Consider the following 17997-nt stretch of genomic DNA (forward strand, 5'->3'; position numbering starts at 1 on the left):
TGGAAGTAAGTGTTCTGGTTTGTGAACCTTTTTTCAGAAGCCGAATGTGCTCCGTTTTGAGTGTTACGCTTCTGATTTGAGGGCCATACTTCCATTTTGAGTGCCAAACTTCGGTTTGGAGTGTTACGCTGAGGTCTGTCTGTTTTTGCTATTTATTTATTATTTGTTTTTGTTTTTGTGACTGTATGGAAGCCAGTTTAGCTACTGATTGATTGTGTGACTGCCGTACATTGTTTATTGCTTTCATTTTATGGATCAATGGTCTCGTTAGATAGCAAAGTTCATGTTAAATTGCTGTTTTGGGGGTTGTTTTTAAAAGTGTGGAACGGATTAATCCGTTTTGCATTACTTTTTATGGGAAAGCGTGCCTTGGTTTTGGAATGCTTTGGTTTTGGAACGGACTTCTGGAATGGATTAAGTTTGAGAACCAAGGAACCACTGTATTAGTGGTATTATGTAGAAAGTTGCTTCATACAATTGAGGATGCACAAGTTTAATTTTATCATGTGGAAATCCTAGAGCCAGAACACTTGGCACACCAAGCCACGATCTGTTAATAATAATAGTAATAATAGTAGTAGTAATAATAATAATAATAATAATAATAATAATTTTACTTCCTGAAGCATTAACAAGCACAAGTCCTTGAAATAGAAAAACAGACATCACTCACTCAGTCTTGATATGATTCTTTGTCTCCGCCATACCTCTTTAAAAAAGGAAGATATGTAACATTTTCTTCAGTATTGGGATATAGGTAATATACCAGAGATAGTGAGTGTTATTTTGAAAACAGAAACCATATCCTTAGGCAGTATTGATTGCAGTTTAATAATTCATGGAGTAATATTTGCAAAAAGAAGCCTAAGTATGGAACTCAAATATTCACAGTTTGGGAATAACCATGTTTATTTGCTAATTCTTTTCAAAAGGTTTTAAGTGTAGGTAAGACATCTGCACGATTTCAAAAAAGCAAAAATAAAATATGGTTGTTGATGCTTTTTTAGTCCTCATGGGCCCCCGCTGAAATCTGCAGTCAAATGAAAATGTCTGCATCGGATTGTTTAATATCTGGTAACAATAAATATTTTATTGCAATGATGGAAATAATTCTGTGGCTTTTTGATACAGATTATTCTGAACAATTTAAGGACAATTTCTGCTTTGCATTTACAGACTTGTTGCCTAAAACCACTCCCTCGTCTCACTTTGGATTCCCACATCTGAAAACAAAGGATCTCGGCCCTTACAGACATTCAGGAATGATAAAAGAAGTGCAAGGAGGGCGGTGGAATTCGCATTGCAGGGGCAGTCTCCACCTTGAACTTATATGTTAAGTTCAAGACACTGGTTTTAAAGTATACAGCCCTATAGAGCTTGGACCAGGACACCTGTGAGATCCTCTTACCCTTTACATATCCCATCAATCACTGCACTCTGCATATGATACCATTTTATCTGGAACTCCATTGTGCACAAAAAATAGGAATTGGGCCTTTAGTGTTGTGGCACTTATAGACCCTCCAAGTGTCCCTATTCTCCAGGGACAAGTCCCGGATTTAAAGAAGACGTCCCAGTTTCTGATTTGATCCTTATTACCCTTGCTGGTACCTTTCCTGGGAAAATCAGAGGCTCACTATGTCAGGTTCCTATTGGAAGACCAGACAAACACTAGGACATTAGCAGTGGCAAAGTTTTTATCGGTGGTTGCAAGAACCAATGATCCCTATATTCTGAACAAAATGCTTGTTTAACCTGGAGGTAGGCTGTGTGAATTGTGTATTGCTTTCTAACAATTTGTTGGGTCTCTGGACCATAATAAAGGTTGTTGATGATGATGATTTGATCCCAAAATGTCCCTCTTTTCCTTAGGATATCCCTGTTTTCATTGGAGAGATCTTGGAGGGTATGGAGCTATGTGTCAGGCTTCGAGGAATCGCCTTCCTCCCCCGTGGCAGTAAATAAGAAGGACAAACGAAAGGAACGTCTTACTAGTTAGATTCTTTAATAATCACAGCAAGAGGCAACAGAACACTTCTCCCTAGAATGGCGGTGCTCCCAATTAAGGTTCACCCCTCCTCCTCCATCCCTATTAATCTATGTCACTCCTCCATTTTGTAATCTGAGCTTGTAACTTCTGCATTTTCTGTTCTAACACTCTCTGAACTCTCTGTGCCTTTGGGGATGAGGGGTTTAATGCTGTCCAGAGACTGTGAATCTGTTAACCCTCTCTCTTCTAGTGCTTCTTCTCCTAGCTGTTCCCCATCCAGTATTCCCTAGCTTCTGCCTTCTGAACTATACCCCTCTGTAAACCACTGCTCCAAATCTATACTGTCCCTCCTGCTCCTGGGAAGATTCAGGATCAGGGAGAGGGGGTGGCTCCCCTCTCTCAGCACGGTCCCTAACATCATGTGACCCCTGACCCAAAAAGATAAGGAACTATAAAACCTTTAGAAGACATCTGAAGGCAGCCCTGTCTAGGGAAGCAGGAGCCATGTCGTGTCACTGGAGTTGCAAAACTGATTCCATGCCGTCACCTCAGACACCAATTCCGGCCCAGTGGATCAAGGCAGACAGTTCCAACAAGAAAGAAAAGTGGGAGACATCTAAAAGAAACGGGTGTGACTGCATGAGGAGCTTATAGATGAGCTGAGATTTAAAAAGGGCATGTATAAGAAATGAAAGGGGAAATCGCAAACATTGTACAGTGGTACCTCAGGTTTTAGATGCTTCAGGTTACAGACACTTCAGGTTACAGACGCCGCTAACCCATAAATAGTACCTCAGGTTAAGAACTTTGCTTCAGGATGAGAACAGAAATCGTGAGGCGGCACAGTGGCAGCAGGAGGCCCCATTAGCTAAAGTGGTACCTCAGGTTAAGAACCGTTTCAGATTAGGAATGGACCTCCAGAACGAATTAAGTTCTTAACCCGAGGTACCACTGTACTTTAATGTTTGTTCTAAGTGTGTTTTAATGTATTTGAACTATTGCTTTCAACTAGTTTATGACTTTGACTTTCATATTCTTAAATGTTTTAAGCCGCCTTGAGGCTGCTACTAGTGGGGGCGATTGCTCCCTAGAGCTACTAAGAGATTATGGAGATGTGGCCAAGTTCCAGTTTTCTTCCCACCCTCCTCTCTTGCAAAGATACTGTGGAGACTTAATAAGCACTGTTGTTTTGCAGATACAGTGGTACCTTGGGTTACAGACGCTTCAGGTGACAGACTCCACTAACCCAGAAATAGTACCATGGGTTAAAAACTTTACTTCAGGGTGGGAACAGAAATGGTGTGGCGGTGGGCCAGCACAAGCAGGAGGCCCCATTAACTAAAGTGGTACCTCAGGTTAAGAACAGTTGAAGAACGGACCTCCAGAATGAATTAAGTTCTTAACCTGAGGTACCACTGTCCAAGAATAGCCACAGTTTCAGAGTGAGAAGCTCAGAATACCAGGAAGAACTTTCTGATAGCAACAGTTATCCAGCTGTGGAGCAGGTGCCCTCAGGAGATGGTGGAATCTCCTCCTTGGAGGTTTTTAAGCAGAAGTTGGATGGCCACCTGTCATGGATGTTTTAGTTGAGATTCCTGCATTGGGGTGATTGGACTAGATGAAACCCCCCACAACTCCACAATTCTATGACTCTATGAACTAAATTGCTAGAGTTTGACAGCAACAATATAAAAGATTGTTTCTCAAGGCTGTCTGCCTCTGCTAAAGTCCAACAATATTTACAGTTTTAGGCCTATCACCCTGAACTTTTTTGTTACCAAGGGGGGGTTGTACTGCAGTTATTTGTGGTGGGTGGCAGATAAGGGGGAGTCTGAATCTAAAGGCCTTATATATGAGGTAAATATTTAAGCTTTGGGAGGAAAGAATTGAGTTAACCATCTGACTGCCTTTCACAGGACTGAGACAGGGGGGAGAATGTGGGCAATTTTAGTAATTTCAGTTACTTGTTCTCAGCAATTTACTTTTCACTTGGGGGAAACCCTTCTCCACTGGAAATAGTACATGGGAGGGAGAATTTTCCTTTCCATCCAGCCAAAGTTTCTTCTATTAAACCCTTAACTATAGCCATGAGACTGTTCTAGTGCAAAATGCATTCTCAGTAATGGATTTGTTGGCATCTTGCAGAGCTGAGGGACTGAGCAAAGTCGCCAATGTATAGATCTGTTTTCCTTCATTTTGACTTTGTCCGCTGATTCTTAATCATGTAATATGGCAGACAGATCTCCTTTCTGAGATTGGGGTTGATGTTGAGGAACTCCCCCTCCCTCCTTTTTAAAAAAATATATTGGGGGGGGAGGTTTATGCTATTTAGCAATCTTCTGTCTCTTTGTAAGATTATTTTCTTCCTGTGCTGAGTGTATTGTTTTGTTTACAGGTTTAAAACCGTATTGACCGAATAACCATTTGCCACTACAAAAGCACATAAATCATATTTATAGCAGCAGAGCTGATAATAACACTTTGATAACATTCCATCACTAAGCAAAAGTGAAATTTACTTAAAGGGCATGATCCACCCAAAGTTAAGCACTTCATTTATTTTAGTGAGAAAGACTTAACGTAACTTAACCCAGTTAAGTTATACAGAAAAGCCACAATTGAACATGACAGGAAGTGGAATGGGGTTGAGGAAGTTCAAATGTTCCAAACAGTTTCACCCTAACACCTCCTGGTGTGATCTTCCCAGCTTATTTGATCATTCTATTTTATTATTGATTAACTGATCAATTTAATTTATATACCACCTTATATCTGAAGGTTTCGGTGTGGTTCACAGAACAAAATCCAAATATTCTAACCATCTCAGGATTTCTGTCTTTCATACTTTAAATATTTAATGCAGTAGTTGCTTGAATTAAATTTTAAATAACAAGCTCCTTGTTTATTAGTGCCACACCCCTCAACTGGTCATGTAAAGAGGAGAGAGAGAGAGAGAGAGAGAGAGAGAGAGAGAGAGAGAGAGAGAGAGAGAACGAGTAGCAGGCAACAGCTGGAATTTAATTTAATAAGTGAATATGCAGGATGGAGAACTGACTAGGGGAAGTGAATTACTGACTTTTCATCACCGCAAACATGTTTCATACCCAGCCTTCCTGATCCGGAAAAGTGAAAATCCTTCTGATTAAATAAATTTTAAGAGTCCTGGAGGGAAAATATTTAAGTCAGCTCAGTTCTATATCCAAATTGTTATATGTGGTGTTTTCCATTTCTGTTACCAGCTGAAAGTGAGGTTAATTTAATGAGGTTACTGTTACATCTCGTGCAAAATGTAGCACGCTCGCCTTCTGAAAGCCCATTTACATCCCCCATGATGAAGGGACAGCTCCATTACAGTAAGTTCAACTTTGCTGCTGCCCTGCTCTATAACAGCACCATACAGGTAAGCATCTTCGCCCTTCTATGCTGACCACTACTGCTTTTATATACAGTAAGTAATTCGGCACACAGAGCCCATGACAATTAGCCCTGCTCTGAGAGCATTAGCTAATTTAATATAATTGCTGTGAGATGCATAACTAACAGGCTCAGTTAAACACTATGTGTAGAAATAAAAAGTGGCGCATTGGGAAGCAATGGGTGATGAAAGATAGATGATAGATAGATAGATATAGATAGATATAGATAGATATAGATAGATTAGATAGATAGATAGATAGATAGATAGATAGATAGATAGATAGATAGATAGATGATAGATGATAGATAGATAGATAGATAGATAGATGATAGATGATAGATGATAGAGATAGATAGATAGATAGATAGATAGATAGATAGATAGATAGATAGATGATAGATAGATAGATAGATGATAGATAGATAACAGATAGATAGAGATAGAGATGATAGATAGATAGATAGATAGATAGATAGATAGATAGATAGATAGATAGATGATAGATAGATAGATAGATAGATAGATAGATAGATAGATAGATAGATAGATAGATGATAGATAGATAGATATAGATAGATAGATACAGATGATATATAGATGATAGATAGCACCCCTTCAATTTAGTTTTATGTTGCAACCTACATTAGCCAGGGACATGTATGATGCTTTCTGAGGTTGTGCTAGCTGGAAATCCCTCTCATTTTAGCATGGAGACACAATTACAGAACTGTGGAGATCCTATTTCCTTCCAATTATATATTGTAGCTGAATAAAGAAGTTCTTTTGCACACACCACGCCGGAGACAGAACATTTGTCAGTGCTCTGTGCTGTGAATTCGTTCCTCGGTAGCGAGGGACTTGGGACTGTATTCAATCAACAACCTTGAGGGCCTTTGCTGGCATTTAAATGTGTGCTTCTGTTTATACAAACGGCATGTTCCCATGCATATCCATCTGAGGGCACATATAGACCTCACAACTGGAAACCAAGGGAATTCTATTGGGAGAAAACTGGAATTTATCACACTATTACTGAGCGCACAGTACATAACTCAGCCCATGGCAGAATTCAAAAGCCAATTCAAATGCAACCTGGATTTCATTTAGAAGATCGAAATATTTAGCTCACTGTTGGGCAAGGCATTCCCAGGAGAGAATCTCATTGGGATGCATCTGTGGTGATGACCTGAATTTTAAAATGAGAAACAGGTTCTTTTCGGCAGTAACGCAATGTTAGAAGCCAATGTGCCGTACATAGGCTATGGCTGCGTGGGGGAGAAGACTCAAATGACTTGGTTTCTGACCCTTGAAAATGTCTAAAATCCCCGTTCAGTTTGGATTTCCCCTCAATCCATGGCATGACGCTGTGGCTGAAGAAAGCATATGGTCCTAATAGATATTCAGTCCAGATGTTAGTTGCCTATAATGTATCCTGAACGGCAGTGTGTAGGGAAAGATGGTGAAGTAGTTAAATAAGGAACATGCACATTCCAGTATTCTCACCCGTTTACTAAAGTTAAGAGTTCCAGATTGCGATACCTCCGGTTCTGTCACATTGAATTTCTGGAAAACATTAAGAGCATGAAATGCACTGTACACGTGAAATAGACATCGAAAAGGAGGACCCCCTTGAGAGTCAAAAGAGCTGCAAACATGCACATGGTATTTTCCTTGAAGGACTTACGCAGGTGTTCTTGGAACGCTTCTATAGTGGCTCTGTTGCAAGAAGATTTGCAGAAAGCCCAGTTCAGACTGGCTTGGATTTCTATTGTACTATTAATATATAAAGCCCCTGGCAGTCCTGATCTTAGTCCTCCTTGTGGCATATTTTACAGACGTGAGGGAGCTAAGAAAACTGACCCTGCAATAATAATAATAATAATAATAATAATAATAATAATAATAATAATAATAATATATTTATACCCCACCCATCTGGCTGAGTTTCCCCAGACACTCTGGGCAGCTCCCAATCAAGTATTAAAAACAATACAGCGTTAAATATTAAAAACTTCCCTGAACATGGCTGCCTTCAGATGTCTTTTAAAAATAGGATAGCTACTTATTTCATTCACATCTGAAGGGAGGGTGTTCCACAGGGTGGGGGCCACTACCGAGAAGGCCCTCTGCCTGGTTCCCTGTAACCTTACTTCTCACAATGAGGGAACCACCAGAAGGTCCTCGGCGCTGGATCTCAGTGTCCGGGCTGAACGATGGGGCTGGAGACGCTCCAGGTATACAGGACCGAGGCAATTTAGGGCTTTAAAGGTCAGCACCAACACTGAACCGGTGTTATGTGGTCTCAGCGGAAGGAAATGCTCTGTGAGATTATGAGCAACCAGCCTTTAGGAGACATCCTTTCATGAATGACTGTGAACAGATGCAGTTTTCTGATTACCAAGACCTGTTTCTAGAGCTGATATCTGGCTATACTGACAAGAGCCACTTTGCAAAAGTCGTACACGAATGTGTTGGTTCACTTGTCAGTCTCCAAGCTCAAGTGAATTGCCCATCAGCGAGGTCATGCTAAGTCAGGTGCTACTACTTGTGGGCAACTGCAACCACAAATATACTTCATAGCGTGGATTTTAGAACATGTGAGCTCTGTGCTCGGCCCAACAATGTGCAAACATCACAGCCTGCCGCCACCCCCTGCCTGCAAGGGCGCCTCAGAATGCCACCGCCCATTCACCCACCAGGTTTTGTGTTGACGTATGGTATGAAGCTCAACATCAAAAAAACTAAGATCATGGCCACTGGGCCCATCACCTCCTGGCAAATAGAAGGGGAAGAAATGGAGGCAGTGAGAGATTTTACTTTCTTGGGCTCCATGATCACTGCAGACGGTGACAGCAGTCATGAAATTAAGAGACGCCTGCTTCTTGGGAGAAAAGCAATGACAAACCTAGAGAGCATCTTAAAAAGCAGAGACATCACCTTGCCAACAAAGATCCGTATAGTTAAAGCTATGGTTTTCCCAGTAGTGGTGTATGGAAGTGAGAGCTGGACCATAAAGAAGGCTGATCGCCGAAGAATTGATGCTTTTGAATTATGGTGCTGGAGGAGACTCTTGAGTGTCTCGTGGACTGCAAGAAGATCAAACCTATCCATTCTGAAGGAAATCAGCGCTGAGTGCTCACTGGAAGGACAGATCCTGAAGCTGAGGCTCCAATACTTTGACCACCTCATGAGAAGACTCCCTGGAAAAGACCCTGATGTTGGGAAAGATGGAGGGACAAGATGGTTGGACAGTGTTCTCGAAGCTACCAGCATGAGTTTGACCAAACTGCAGGAGGCAGTGGAAGACAGGAGTGCCTGGCATGCTCTGGTCCATGGGGTCACGAAGGGTTCGTTCACGACTAAACAACAATGGTGCTGCAGAAGCTCTTACAGATCCAGTCTGAAATCACACCTGTAGGTGGTGATCATGCAAGTGTGAACCTTCTCTTGATTGCATGACCAGGTGGCGACCACCCCAGCCCCCAGGGACCACCAGTAAGTAATAATGGCACATGACCACGTGTTGTGCATTAAAATTTGGCCACAACTTTATTAAACTTTCAAATGTAGGAAGACCTTGGCTTAGGCCTTGGGCATGTATCCCTCCCAGCCCCCCAGCCGGGGGAACTGGGACTCCTCAAGGTAAATGGGATATGGGGGTGCTCTGCAAGATGTATGTGTACACAGGCAGCCCACCCTATATCCCCACATGCAGGGTTGTTCACTGACAACCTTTCAGTGTATGGCCAGTGACACCCATATTACAACCCCTTTAAGAGGGGATCCTGGAATCACCACCGCAGTGTGTGTGGGGGGTGAGTCACCACTTCACGCCTCCCCCCCCAAAAAATTTTTAGGGAAGAAAAGACTAAAGGATTCCACCCAAGGCTACGGGGAAGACAAAACCTGCCAATGCAGGAACATTTCTTCCGGCTCTTCAACAGCAACCAGTTAAAAGGCCGTAGCAGCGCCCGCTAAACAGGAAGAAAAAAAGGTTAACTTGTAAACAAGAAACATTAAACAAAGGGAGGGTTAGTTGGCTGAAGCTCCTGAGCCAACTGCGTGGCTACTGCTGGCTCCTCCCTCTATTTATGCCACTGGCTCCGCCTCCCAGCAGTGTAACTTGACTACTGTGGCTGGGCGTGAGCCTCCAAATAATTACACTGAGAGGCAGGCCAGCCCATACAAACTGGTAAGTTCCTCGGGTCCCAAAGCATTGCGCGCGATCCCGCAAAATGCACCCACGGTGTAAAATGTGAGTGTTCATTACGGTATTGGTTCCATGGAATGAAGATCTCCAGGCGGGAGTTCCTTGACTTCAGTTGGACCTACAAGTGCTTGCATCCAGTCAGGTCTTTTGCAGTCTGTGGCTTTCAAAGAGGAACAGCAATTGATTGCTGTCTCTATCAAAGGCAATAAAAATTATAATCAAAAATAGAGATTGACAATGAGAAAGCATAGAGGTGTGTGTGGTGTAAATTAGGAGTTCCGTGTCTTTGGATCTTAAAAACAGACAAACAAACCATAAATAAGCCGTTCATCCTTGGGTACTGCAGCATGTTTGGGACTCAGCTACACTAGTCAATTATAACTTTAAAAATGTGTTATAAAAATGAGACACCAGAGGGCACTGTAGAGCAGTGATCCTTCCCCAGTCGTAAACTGCATTGGGAGCTATGTATATCTTAATAGTGGTTTTTTATAGCGTTTTTTCATACCTGTGTAGATCCAGCCCAAGTGTGTGCCTGTCAAACACATCATTGACATATCAGCTTTGACACAGCTCATCTCCTGTTTGGTAGCCATCAGGACAAGATAGGCCTGGATTCAGGAGCCCCCAAGCACATGCAAACATGCCCAACAGAGTCCTTGTGCTGTCAGAGCTGATTGTGCAGATCATCTGTTCAGCGCTGCCTATCCAGACAGAATAGCCCAAAGGGAACCTTACAAGGAGGTCTGGCTATCAGGCACATAAATCCAGCATTTGGAATTATCTGTGCATTCCAGATTCCTGAACCAGATGAGAATTCGCACGTGGGTCATCCTTACTGGACTGGACATTGCTGCCAGAACAGTGATAAGTAATGACGGGGTGCTTCTGTTGCAGAGTAAAATGGTTTTGTGAATGCAAACGTTCAGCCCTCTGAGAGAGTTGCGGCTGTGACCTTTGCTCAAGGTGAAATAGGCTAGTTAAGGCCTCCCAATCAGCCGGGGATTCTTACTTAAGCTGCATTTCAGCCCCTGAGATTAACCCCTTTGCCACATAAAAATAAAAATCAGATCAGATCAAGTTACCATCTCCGGGCAACTCTTCCTATAAACAAGCTCCTTTGTTGTGCAGGCCATAAAAACCTACATGGTGCACACAAGGCGATGAATGCTTAGGATTTACTGCCGTTCGGATCACTGCTGGATAACAAAAGAGACTATAAAAAAATACAGTACCATAAAGGCAAAAGCAATATGGGCACAAGGTGCTGGGCTGCTGAATTAGGAGGCTGAATTTTACATCTTTCATCCACCCTCAACTTTCAGTATAGTTGGAAATGACTCTTCTGTTACCTTTGCTATATGTCCAGCATTTCAGAGGTTTTCTTTGTTTTTGACAAAAGGATTTCAAGAAGCTGCAGTTCTAGGCATTCCTCCTGTCCCTCCCTCCTGCCCACCCGCCCTGCCTGCCTCCCCCCCCCCACTTTATTACTATGCGTGTTGTTCTGAAATACTCAATTCAGCTATAAACAATCTACTCTATCAACAACATGCTTTTGCACTTTTTGAAATGGTGCTTTGAGGCAGATAAATGAAAATAAGTATGGCAGCTTGCCAGTAAAAATTTCTGCAAACTAGATCATCACAGGGGCACGGGCTTCAGTCAGTGTGCTATTTTATTTACTGTAGGATCTAAAAATCCATTTCTGCCCATACAATAGCCGTTTGTTTTTCCCTTTGGTTGATGTTTGTTCTAATCCTAGCTGACATTTTTAGATAATAATGGTTCACAAGCTGTTCGGATCCATGCTGAAAGAACCACATCATCTAGGACTCCTTTCTGCTTTTAATAGTAGTGTATGATCAAGGTGGCTGGGGGGATATATCTCTGAAGCTTCGGACACAGAAAAATTGCCATCATGCCCTACAGGTCAAGAATGTGTTGCTATACTTTAACATAACCTTAGTTTTCCCCACAGCTCTGCTATTTGTCCATGTTCTTAGCCCACACGAAGCATTTGTGTTGGCCACACTAATTTATAGTACTATAAGTACCTACGGGACCGCCTCTCCTGGTTTGCCCCACGAAGGACCTTAAGGTCCACAAATGACAACATTTTGGAGGTCCCAAGTTGCAAGGTGGTTAGATTGGTCTCAACTAGGGCCAGGGCCTTTTCAGTACTGGCCCCGACTTGGTGGAATGCTTTGTCACAAGAGACTAGGGCCCTGCAGGACTTGACATCTTTCCGCAGGGCCTACAAGACAGAGCTGTTCCGCCTGGCCTTTGGTTTGGACTCAGTCTGATCCTTATGTTTCCCTCCCCTTATGGTTTTGCATTTTAAATTGCATTTTAACCTGTATTTTAAATTGGTTGCTTCCCCCCCCCTATTATGTTTTTACTGTAATTTTACTGGTGTTAGCCACCCTGAGCCCGGCTCTGGCCAGGAAAGGCGGGGCATAAATAATTTTTTTCATTTTTCATTATTATCATTTATTATTTCTCTTCCCTCACAGAAGCTTGACTGCACTCACTTGACAACTGAACATTCCTGAATATCACAAGAGTGAGGGCTTCATGGTTTCCCAGATGTTGCTGGACTCCAACTACCATTGTTCGGAGTACAACATCTATAGGTTCCCAACCTGTGTTGTACTAGATAAATGGCTTGATGACTGGCTTAATCGTCTACCAGTGGATGGTCAGGTCACATTTACCTGCACGGTGGAAGGAGGCTCTAAACCTAATTTGTCCAATCTCTGGCAGGGGTGGAGGGAATGTTAGTGAGGAGGAGGTAGCAGCACATAATGTAAGGTAAAGGTAAAGGGACCCCTGATCATTAGGTCCAGTTGTGACCGACTCTGGGATTGTGGCGCTCATCTTGCTTTATTGGCTGAGGGAGCCGGCATACAGCTTCTGGGTCATGCAGGCAGCATGACTAAGCCGCTTCTGGCAAACCAGAGCAGCGCACGGAAACGCCGTTTACCTTCCCGCCGGAGCGGTACCTATTTATCTACTTGCACTTTGACGTGCTTTCGAACTGCTAGGTTGGCAGCAGCAGGGACCGAGCAACGGGAGCTCACCCCGTCGCGGGGATCAGAACCGCCGACCTTCTGATCGGCAAGTCCTAGGCTCTGTGGTTTAACCCGCAGCGCCACCCGCATCCCAGCACATAATGTAGCAGTAGCAGTTATGAATTCTGAATGCCTGCAAAGGACTTCTAAGAAATTTGCCAGGGCTTCCATGTTCTTTCTGCACCCTACATAATACTTGCAATTTTGTGTTAATAAACATACTACAGTCAAGTTGCATCATACGCTGGGGTTCTGTTCTAAGAGTATATGTGAAGATTGTGTATAGCCCAAATTACCTTTTTTCCTGGCTAGCTGCTGGCTGGCAAGTGGGGAGAAGCTTCATGGAGAGACCGCCATGGAGAGCGATTGGTGGATGAAGGAGAAGGGCAGAGAGATGAAGGCAGCACACAAAGCATGAAGCGGATCCTGGAATGGAGCCACAGCCAAGCATGTGCAGGTGATATTGTACATGTTTAATGCATGCATGATGTGACTGGACTGTATTGCAAAGAAATGGCCTTGTCAGTGAAAAAGAAACAACTTTTAAAGCTTGCCTTGGATTATACAGAAAGAAGAGAGTTCCCAGGATCTAGTACCCAGTGCATTGCATTATAACAGTGTGAAGGTGAAAAGTTTGTTTTATTTGAGCTATTTCCAAGCATGCCTCTTAGTGGTACTTATCGTATTTTTTGCTCTATAAGACTCACTTTTTCCCTCCTAAAAAGTAAGGGGAAATGTGTATGTGTCTTATGGAGCGAATGCAGGCTGCGCAGCTATCCCAGAAGCCAGAACAGCAAGAGGAATTGTTGCTTTACTGCGCAGCGATCCCTCTTGCTGTTCTGGCTTCTGAGATTCAGAATATTTTTTTTCTTGTTTTCCTCCTCCAAAAACTAGGTGCGTCTTGTGGTCTGGTGCATCTTATAGAGCGAAAAATACGGTATGGGCAGGAGGTGGGACTGAGCAACGGGAGCTCACCCCATCCCAGGGATTCGAACTGCCGACCTTCTGATTGGCAAGCCCTAGGCTCTGTGGTTTAACCCACAGCGCCACCAGAATACACATGCCCCAAACAGATCCCATCATCCCATCCTGTAGGAGCATATGGCTGCAGAACAAGACAGTGGCCCTTTAAGGGCACAGGAGCACCTTGCAGTGGGTGGGGCCAATAGCAGGCCTAGTTCAGCCAGCCTTCCTAAGACTTGGAAGAGTTTTGCAACTTGCTGAAGCAACAGCTCCCCTCTAGTCAGTGCTCTGTCCAAGGTGCTGACCTGCAAGTGACTCTGCTGTACCTCTCACCATGCTAAAACACCCCTTCTGCTCCTCCTCTCAGCAACCATAGGCCAGTTCCCATGGAGCACGAGGCCCAGTCAGAGCAGGATATATGATACAATAGAACACCCTTCTTCAACCTGGTGCACCAGACTGTGGAAAGCTGTAGTAGGTGTATAAGGTAAATGGAAGGGCAAAGTGCCTTTATTGTGTCCTTACTGATTTTACTACTGGGACGTGGGTGGTGCTGTGGGTTAAACCACAAAGCCTAGGACTTGCCGGTCAGAAGGTCGGTGGTTCGAATCCCCGTGACGGGGTGAGCTCCCGTTGCTTGGTCCCTGCTCCTGCCAACCTAGCAGTCCGAAAGCACGTCAAAGTGCAAGTAGATAAATAGGTACCGCTCCGGCGGGAAGGTAAATGGCGTTTCTGTGTGCTGCTCTGGTTCGCCAGAAGCGGCTTAGTCATGCTGGCCACATGACCTGGAAGCTGTATACCGACTCCCTCAGCCAATAAAGCGAGATGAGAGCCACAACCCCAGAGTCGGCCACGACTGAACGTAATGGTCAGGGGTCCCTTTACCTTTACCTTACTGATTTTACACAATCATAACAACTACATTCATTCTTCTTCTTCTTCTTTGGGGATCACTTGTAGTCGAGTAAGATTGTCTTCCATGAATACTGTCTTAACAGTGAGCCTGTAAGTGACCATGGAGGCCAATTCTGGATCCACACATCCTTCCACAGTGGGGACATAGGTATCTGGGCAGAAGTTGATCATGATGAGGGTCTGCCAAACGTACCTTCCTCTTTGCATGTTTCTCCTTTTCATCCTGTGTTTGAGCGTCTTCAAAGCCCATGACACCTTTGGAAAAGGCTGTTCTCCAAGTGGAGCGCCATGGAAGCCCCATCAGACGTTTGGCTTCCAAAAGAACATTCGAAAACCAGAATAGTCCCTTCTGGGTTTTGATCGCTCGGGAGCCAAAATGCTCGAGAACTAGGCTGTTTGAAAACCAAGGTATGACTGTAGGCGTAAGAAGTTTCCATGGTGAATTGCCCCTTGCAGTTGCATTCTGGACCAACTGTAACCTCCAAAGACTCTTCAAAGGTAGCCTCATATACTGCAGTAACCCACAGATGGGGTCGACTCTTATTGGGAACCAGTGTAGTTCCAAGTCCAACACATTCTTCATTGTATTACAAATCTACTTTTATGAACAGCTATTGAGACACCAACAAACAACAAAGCCTAAAAGTATGAATAAATACTTTTATCAATACTGTACTTTTAGAATTTGTTTTGAACAGTGTGCAATGTGCAGGTTTTGAACAGCCGTAATAACATATCCTATAGCCTGTAATAGACACAAATACTAGTAGGTGGTTGGTTATTCCTGGCCGTGTGACCACTTATGATCCGGAATGAAAGGAGATGCATCCTTCACATTGCTAAGTATGTTTGCACCTAATACACTGGAGGAACTGTTTCTGAGCATCTTGGTTCATCCATGTGAAAATGTGACCCCTGTAATACTGCCAAGGTCAGAGAGACTGAAGATGATGTGCTGACTAAGTGCTGGTTAGGCAGTGGGGAAAGGTACCCAGGGGCGATATTAACACGATGAACAAGTTTTGATTGGAGCGAAGCTGTGTTTACATACTCACCTACTTTGCCCACCCAGCAATAAAGAATTTGCTCTTTATAGAAGCAAGAAAAATCCTCCCATCCCCACTCCCTGGAAGTACGCCAGAGGAAGAACAATTTGTGTCCCAAAGCAAAATCCATATGGATTTTACATGACAGATCAATGAGTGGGCTGGATAGGGCTTACCTATGGTGAACTAGAATTGGATAGTTTAGCTTATGTGGACAATAGTTTAGCTTTCGTGGATTTATTTGCAAAGTTTCTTGAGAGCCAGTGTGGTTAGACTTGTTGGAAATAATAATAATAATAATAATAATAATAATAATAATAATAATAATAATAATAAATTTTATTTATACCCCGCCCTCCCCAGCCGAAGCTGGGCTCAGGGCGGCTAACAACAATCAAAATAATCCAACATTCTAAAAACCTTTCATTATAAAAATTAATTAAAATCAAATTGATGGCAACCATTAAGCAAAATTCTGTGCAGATTGCCAGAGGAGGGGGTCAGGCTGCGCCCTGACCAAAGGCCTGGTGGAACAGCTCTGTCTTACAGTCCCTGCGGAAAGATGTCAAGTCCCGCAGGGCCCTAGTCTCTTGTGACAGAGCGTTCCACCAGATTGGAGCTGCGGCCGAGAAAGCCCTGGCCCTAGTTGAGGCCAGCCTAACCTCTCTGTGGCCTGGGATCTTCAGGATGTTTTTATTTGCAGACCGTAAGTTCTTCTGTGGGACATACCAGGAGAGGCAGTCCTGTAGGTACGAGGGTCCTAGGCCGTATAGGGCTTTAAAGGCAGTCAAACCAACAATTATGGCAGTCAAACCAACAATTTATGCTTTGCCCGATAAGCACATGAAGGGGCTGAGGCTCACAGAGCTTTCCTGTGAAATTTGCTAGAGAGAACTCTGTGAGATTACTTCCTTTGTCTGCCTTGGCAGGAAGCTGTAACACCACATGCTTTCTTCCTGCCTGGGCAGTCTCCTCTTTCTTCATCATGTTTCAAAGTTGGCTGAGGGAATACTATGGTTGCCCAAAGAACCAGCCTTCACTGATCTCCCATAGGATCCCTAGGGACTGGCATGAAGAGGCTTGCTTCCTCTGGACATGTAGGTTCCATACAGACCCCATGGAACGTCTCCTCTGATGGGTCTGTAGCTAGGCTTCTAAGCAGACATGATGGCTGTATGCATCCAGGAAGCCAAGTTTGTGAAGCTATGTCTCCACACAGGACATCATAATGTGTCCTTCTGTTTCCAGGGCATCACCACTGTGAACATTTCAATTTTCATGGGTTCTTAGGTTCCAAGGCATGAAGCCAAACCCTTGCAATGACTGAAGAAAATATATCAGGTATGAAAGCAGGTTCACTTACAAACCATGAATGAAAATTCTTCTCACTGCGAGGCAGTTTGATTTAAAAAAATAAAAGGAATACATGCACGGCACAGCTTTAGTCCTGAAACTAAATTAATAATGAATGAGGATAGTAATTTTTAATTTTTGTCTGTGCATGAGGAGGAAAAAGAAAATGCGCTTACCAGATTTGACAATTAGAACAGGGCAACAGCATCGCATGGCACGACGCAAAGCGTTTTTTCCCAGCGGTTTTTCAGAGGGAGCTTGGCAGATGTGCTCAAATATTTACAAGTGCACAATATTCACATGCTTTTCAGATGCTGACCCTGCTGATTTGCAAAAGTCTGCTTCAATCTGGAGGGGAGCGCCAGGTTTCCCAACGTGCAACAATGCACCAGAATGACTGCCGGTTGTTGCTGTTTCCGATATAGCACAGTTGTGATCTGCTTAGATAAAAAGGGGCAGGATTCAGGCAAAGACTTCCAGCAGACCAGTCCCACGTGTGCTTGCTGGCTAGGAAGCAAGGGCCAAGATGGGCTTGACCCACAACCTGGTTCTATGCCTGATTCTTTGAAGTGAGTCCCGCTGGGTTCAGCTCTAAAGAAGATTGCAGTCTTAGTCCCACTGATTTCACAATGAGAGAGAAACCCATGCATAACCTTCTCAATGGGACTTAAATATGAAATTATTATTATTATTATTATTATCATCATCATCATCATCATCCCACCCTCCCTGGCCAGAGCAGGGCTCAGGGCAGCTAACATCAATAAAATTTCAGTAAAAACATAATAAGAAAAAAAACCCCACAATTTAAAATACAGGTTAAAATGAAATGCAGCCTCATTTTAAAAGTCAAAACCATAAGGGGAGGGAAACATAAGGGTCAGACTGAGTCCAAACCAAAGGCCAGGCGGAACAGCTCTGTCTTGCAGACCCTGTGGAAACATGTCAAGTCCCGCAGGGCCCTTGTCTCTTGTGACAGAGTGTTCCACCAAGTTGGGGCCAGTACTGAAAAGGCCCTGGTCCTAGTTGAG

The sequence above is a fragment of the Podarcis melisellensis genome (genome assembly GCF_964234715.1).
Source record: "Podarcis melisellensis genome assembly, chromosome: 1".
Lineage (NCBI taxonomy): Eukaryota > Metazoa > Chordata > Lepidosauria > Squamata > Lacertidae > Podarcis > Podarcis melisellensis.